We start from the raw sequence: 7,032 nt of genomic DNA, 5'->3' as shown, positions 1-7,032 counted from the left end.
TACCATTTTCAGTGAAACTCTGTGGCAATGTTGTCTCTATTCACTGTCTCTAATTCCCTCTCTTTCCCATATCTCTCCAACCTGTTCCAATCAGTCTTTCACTACAGTTGCTTCACCAGAACAGTTATTTCACAGGCTATTAAAGATACATAAATTGACAAATCTGAAGGCTCATTCTTGGTTCTTGCTTTACATCCTCTTTTAGCAACATTTGAAAACATTAACTTCTTGGAAGCAGTCTTTTTTGGTGGCTTCCAATAAGCCAGTTTCTTGGTTCCTCTATTCAACACCCCTCCTTGAATGGATGATTAGACATTATAGACTTAATGGGCAAAAAAGTTAACTCCACCTAAACTTGATCCTTCCATTTTTCCTTTTAATCAGGTGCCACACACGATATCATTCTTGAATTTGCCTTCACTGTACATCACACATCTAATCTGTCAGCAAAGCCAACTGATAACACCTTTCAAATGACAAGCACATACAAACCACATCTTCATCTCATAATATTCCTGAAGAAAGATCCAGGAAAACTACAGAATAGAGACAATTTTATCTGGAGAAGGGAGACAGAAGGAAGGGGACTGGTTATTTAATGAATGAAAAAAAATGTCTTCAATGAAGACAGTAGCTGGTAATTAAATTCAAGAAAGTGTTTGCCTTCTGTCTGGACCAATTAGAAAATGGGCAGCCTCCTTCAAGGTGACAGAGGAGTGGAGTTGCACTCAGATTTTGTGTTCTTTTCTACCCTTTCCATATCCTTCTGCAGTCTCTTGGCTGGGTGCCATCACATGGCACTGAGAAGTTTGAGCACACCTAGAAAAATCCCCAGTAGTAAACAAATACTGTAAGTAATTTTTCTTTATACCATTTGTCTTTTAGGAATACAGTGCCTAAAGTGGGGAGACCCCAGCTTTAAGGGTGTTCATGTGTCCAACACATGGTATAGTGATGGAAGGAAGGAAATGAGTACTCTTCTCAACCCTGCAGTTAAATAAGGATGTCAGCTACTGTATTCTCATGTTTCTTTTTAAGATTTTATTTATTTATTTTATAGCAAAGTCAGATATACAGAGAGGAGGAGAGACAGAGAGGAAGATCTTCCATCCGATGATTCACTCCCCAAGTGAGCTGCAACGGCCTGTGCTGCGTCGATCCAAAGCTGGGAACCTGGAACCTCTTCCAGGTCTCCCACACAGGTGCAGGGTCTCAAAGCTCTGGGCTGTCCTTGACTGCTTTTCCAGGCCACAAGCAGGGAGCTGGATGGGAAGAGGAGCTGCTGGGATTAGAACTGGTGCCCATATGGGATCCTGGGGCGTTCAAGGCAAGGACTTTAGCTGCTAGGCCACGGCGCCGGACCCTATATTCTCATATTTCTTACCATGTCTCCCTTAAACTTTTTCATTCAGTGCCCCACCACACAGGTAAAGTCTTATAATTTGTGAATCTTTCTAATTTGCTTATTGGGCTGAGCAGGTAGACTTCAACTGAGAAAGACAGGTCAATGTTTAATAATGATTGTAGACCAAATGGGCAATGAGCCTCCTCTCGACCAAATCTGCAGGAACAGATTTCCTTGAGTATTTTAGAATATTAATCAGTGCCTAACCTTAGAACCAAAGTTCTTGATGATATAAACCTGAGTGTTGAGTTTCATGTTTGTCCTTTACCAACTTCATGATCTTGGTAAATTGTTTAACCACTGGAGCCTCACTTTCTTCATCAGGAGGGTTACATAATAAGGCATTCAAACGCATATCCCAGGGCCTGATGCACAGCAAACATTCAAACCTCAGATTCTCCCACTGACGTCATAATTGTTACTAAAAGCACTCTGCCCACAGCAGATGTTGCCCATTCATCATGGTATGTGTTGAGCCTTAGTCTCAAGGCATTTTCCAAGACTGGATTTCAAGTGCCCACTGCTAATTGAGTGGCCTTGTTGCATGGCAATGCTTCTGGTAATCTGCACTTGGGTAATGTAAGACATTCTGTTGTATGCAGAGTGGTATGGTGTGGGTCACACCAGGAAGGAACGGGTTAGAAATTCACCCAGGCGAAAGGGGGTGTGTGACAATAAGCAGAAAGAGACAGAGTCTCCTCTGAATCAGTCCTCTGAATCAGGGATGACCAGGGGCCAACTGAGAGGAGATGAAGAATCTGAGAATGAAAAGGATTTCAAAATTTCCTGTGCCCAGGAGGGGCCTGAATACCAGAGTGGAATTGAGGTGCAGAAAGAAAAAGAGGAAGGGGAAGGAGGTAAAATCCAGATAAAGAAACCTGGGATGGTAACCCAAGATCTGGTGACTCAAAAGTGAATCCTCTTAACAGCTTCCCAGGTGTGACCTGACTTGGGGACAGATGTCAGTCCTTAGATCTGACTTTGCAGCAGCCTTCTGAAGATAGTTACTCTGCATTGCAAGGCAGTGCTGGATTTGCTTTAATGAACTTTCTCAGAAACAGAGGAAGACAGTGTTCACTGACTACAAGTGTCACCTTATCTGCCTAGGTCCTCAGTTTCCAAGAGCAACCAAATACTTGGTGAAGCAATTCCACCATGAGTTTTTCTGAGAGGGAAATGTATGCTTTGGCCTTTGGAGATAGATTGCAAGAGGCTTTCCAATAGACAGATTCTTTATTTACAATTTGGGAAGAAGTGCAACATTAGTCCAGGGATCTTAAATTTAAAAATTTTAAGGACTGGAGCTGACATTGTGGCACAGTGTGCCAAGGTACCTCTTGTGATGTCAGTATCTCATATGAGTGCCAGTTTGAGTCCCGGCTGCTCTGTTTCTATTCCAGCTCGCTGGGCTGGGAGAGCAGTGGACGGTTTAAGTAGTTGGGCCCTGTTAACCACACAGAATATCAGAGTGGAATTCTAGGCTCCCGACTTCCATCTGACCCAGCTCTGGCTTTTGTGGCCATTTGGCAAGTGAACAAGAGGATAGAAGATTCTCTCTCTGTTAGTGTGTCTTTCTCTTTCTCTCTGAAATTCTGCCTTTAAAATAAGGAGAAATAAATCTTTAAAAATTAAAAAAACTGTCTAATTTCAAAATTTTAAAGATTTTGAATATTCCAATTTGTTTTAAATTCTGAGGGAGTGTGTGATTGCTTCGGAAGACTCCATGCTTTGGAAATAAAGTCGCTGTCATTAACAATGGCTTAAAAGAGCTTCTGAAATGTTTATTTGGCAAAGAAACTATTACATAATATTATTTCTTTGGAAGAAAGATCATAAAGTCATGAACCATTGACTTTCAAAAAGCATTGTGATGACAGTCTGCTCCTGTTCAGAGGACAGACCGTCCTAGAGGCAGCTATGCCACATAAGGAAGAAACTTTCAGACTGTGTGTCTTTGTCTCTCTGCAGGAAATCCCTTCCCTTACAACCTGGTATCTTTCCATATGAGCCATTTTGTCCAGCAAAATGTAAAACACCACACACACACACACACTTATTTCATGGAAAAATAGAATTAGAATTAAGAATATATTTGATGCAATTTTCATAATAAGTGAAAAATGCGTGTTATGAGGAAAATGTGTATGGATTTAGAACTTTTTGCAACACAGTTTTTATTCTATTTCTCCATGAACTCTCTTCACAGATTTCTTTTACTTATTTGAAAGGAATAGCTACAGAGAGAAAGAAGGAGGCAGAGATAGAGATCTTCCTGGTGCTGATTCACTGCTCAAGTGGCCACGAACAGCGAGGGCTAGGTTAGCCTAGTTCTAGCAGCTCGGAACTCCACGTGAGTGGCAGGGACCCAGGTAGTTGGACCATCCACCACAATTTTCCCAGGTGCATTAGCAGGGATCTGGATTGGCACTAAAGCATCTGGGATTCAAACCAGTGCTCATCTGGGATGCTGGCATTGCAATAGGTGGCTTAGCTGGATGTGCCACAACACCAGTCCTTTCATGACCCTTTGAAATATCCTCAAATGTTATAAAAAGACTGTGCATGGATTTCTTAATATTTTTTTCACAAAAATACACTCATTTTAAAAGTCATTGTCTATGAACTTTTAAGAGAAAGTAGAAACATGGAGGAGATTTGGGGAATTAATTCCTATAGGAGGGCTAAGTCCTGTGACATGCAGTCTGTGAACTGGAGAAGCAGGAAAGCTGGTGAATTAATTCAGGTCCAGGATGAAGGCTTTAGAAATAGGGTCACCCTTGGTGTAAGTCTCAGGGTCTGAGGGCCATAGGATCAGGAACCTTAATGTCTGAAGGTGAGAGATAATGATGTTTGAGCTTAAGAGGAAAGGGCAAATTTACCCTTTCTCTGTCTTCATGTCTGATGCAGGCCTTTGATGATTTAGATTTGGTGCCTGGCCAAACCAGTGAGGATGATCTATTTAATTTAATCTTGTAATGCAAATGTTCTTCTCTTCTGGGAACACCTTTATAGATACATCCCGAGATAATGTTTTTCCAGCTACCTGGGCATTACTTAGCCTAGTCAAGTTGACATATAAAATTAACTTTCTTCCATGGCTCTTGGCAGTGTACAGAACAAACAATTTTCATGTGTTTTTTACTTGTTTTGCTTTGCCATTTTCTGTTCTGCTCTGCATTGCAGGGCACTGACCCTGAAGGCTGCATTTCCCATGCTTTCTTATCATCTGGCTTTTGATTGAGTTTGGCCAATAGGAGACAATGATCGAAGACTGAAGAATGAAGGGGAGGGAAGCATAAGACTATTTGCCCCTTTCCTCTGTGTCCTGACAGTGCCCCCAGCAGTGGCTGCATTTGTCCAACTCTATGGACCAAGCTGAAGTGGCTCAGGTGCCACTGGCCCTAAACACTGGAAACATTGGCTCCTTCCTTCACCCCTGCAGGCTTGGGTGGTGGCAGCTTCCTGTTGCTGCTAATTGCGGCTTGCTTCACCATTTCCTGGTTATATTCCCAGTCTGTGCTAACTAGTTTGATGCATTAACTTTCTTGTATTTTTAATTCTGTTTCCTGGTTGGATTCTGATATAATGAGGCGTTTAAATTTTTTTTTCCTGTTTCACCAATAAACATTAAATGACCAAATGGGGCTGCTTAGGAGGGCCAGAAGTGACATGTACATGGATATGTCAAATATGAGGAGAGGGGCAGGTGTTTAGTGCAGTGTTAAGAGGCTTCTTGGCATGCCTCCACCCGTATCAGGGCACCTGAGTCTGAGTCCTGGCTCCTGTCTCAAATTCAGCTTCCTGTTAGTTTGGCTAGTGGATGATAGTTCAAGTACTTGGATACCCAAGTAGGAGTCCCAGTTGAGTTCTTAGCACTTTGCTTTGGCCTGGTCCAGTCTTGGCTGTTGCAGATATTTAGGGAGTGGATTGGTAAATAAGAGCTCTCTCATATCTGTTTCTCTGATTTTCAAAATAAATAAATGTATTTATTTAAAAAGATGTGAGATTATTGGATATAATATAGGAACAAAAGCAGGGGAAGATGTGGCATATCAGGTAAAGCTGCCATCTGCAATGCCTGTAACCTTTATGAACTCTGCAGTAAGACCCCCCAACCAGTGTAGTTTTGATCCACATTTCTAATAATGGCCTGGGAAAAGCAGTGGAAATTGGTTCAAGTGCTTGGACCTCTCCACCCATATTGAAGATGTGGAAGAATGTCCAGGTTCCTGGCTTTAGCCCTAGCCATTGTGGCCATTTGGGGACTAAACCAATGGATGGAAGATCTCTGTCTCTTCTTTTCTGTAACTCTGATTTTCAAATAAATGAAAATAAAAGTATTTTTTGAAAAAGAATAAGGTAAAATGGTAAAGGCAGTTTCTTTTGTAGTCCCAGCACCCATTCCCCTTTGATTTCTACCCTTCATCATCATCTCTTTTTCCTGTTGGATATCTAGGCTGTTCCATCTCTATTCATTTCTGTGGCTGTTATCTCCATCTCTTCCAGCCTGACTTAGCCTGTATGTTTCTCTGATGTCATCTTGGGGCCCTGGAATACAGCTGTGTTGCTGATGGTAGGGGAAGATCACTAGAATACAGGATTTCTATGCAGTTTCCAGATGAGAACAATACTTAATGGACATTATCAGATAGTGTGCCAGAGAATGGAGCACTGTTCTGATCTAATGAGCTTTATGGTGGAGTTGAAGATGACTTTTGGAAATTGCTTTAAAGAATACACAAGAGATGTGTGTGCTCCTCCCTGGTTCTATTCAATTCTTACTGAAGAGTTAGGGACTCTTGGTTGGGATACACTTGTGTTTGTGGAGTCTTGCTTCAGTACCATCAAGTGAAAAGCAGAAGGTCCCTCTGGCAGAGAGCTTGTTATTACTCTCAAGTTCAAGGTTAACTGCCCTACAGAATCGTTAGACTGGTTTGTGGGTTTCTCTGTTCCATTTCTTGACTGTTGGGCACCACAGAGATGTTTGAACAGTATTCAGTTTTCGACAGTGTTAGAGTCACTGAAGCCACTCTTGGATGTTGTGGATGAAGCTGAAGAGAAAATCTGACTACTTGGGCCAGAACACATTGTATAAAATGTGGTAGAACACAGAATTGCAGTGGTAAATAGTGCTTGCATAAATACAGAGATGGACCTCAAGCATTCTATTACGATTACTGATTGTTGCTTTCTTTGTTCTAACCGTGTAGTAAAACCTTTGGAAATTAAGTTGAGCAGGAACATATGTTTGTGGGATCCAACAGTCTGTTAAAAAATTTGGAAGATGGACCTGGTGTGGTAGCCTAGTGTGAAATTCTCACCTTGCACATGCTGGGATCCCATTTGGCGTTAGTTCAAGTACTGGCTGCTCCACTTCCCATCCAGCTCCCTGCCTGTGGCCTGGAAAAGCAGCTGAGGATGGTCCAAGGCCTTGGGACCCTATACTTACATGGGAGAACCAGATAAGGCTCCTGGCTCCTGGCTCCTGGCTTCAGATTGGCTCAGCTCCAGCTGTTGCAGCCCCTTGGATGCAAGATCTTCCTGTCTGTTTCTCCTCCTCTCTGTAAATCTGACTTTCCGATAAAAAAAAATCTTAAAAAAATTTGGAAGATGTTTCAGAAACTCCT

The 7,032-nt window shown here is 42.0% G+C and overlaps 1 pseudogene; it reads left to right on the top strand.

The window, feature by feature from the left end:
• Positions 1 to 2,129: 2,129 nt before the first annotated feature.
• Positions 2,130 to 6,677, top strand: LOC101524135 (E3 ubiquitin-protein ligase FANCL-like; annotated as a pseudogene).
• Positions 6,678 to 7,032: the final 355 nt, after the last annotated feature.

Source organism: Ochotona princeps, chromosome 12, assembly GCF_030435755.1.
Source record: "Ochotona princeps isolate mOchPri1 chromosome 12, mOchPri1.hap1, whole genome shotgun sequence".
NCBI lineage: Eukaryota > Metazoa > Chordata > Mammalia > Lagomorpha > Ochotonidae > Ochotona > Ochotona princeps.
Note: the sequence above shows the minus strand (reverse complement) of the source record. Positions and strands in the feature narration are given on the sequence as shown.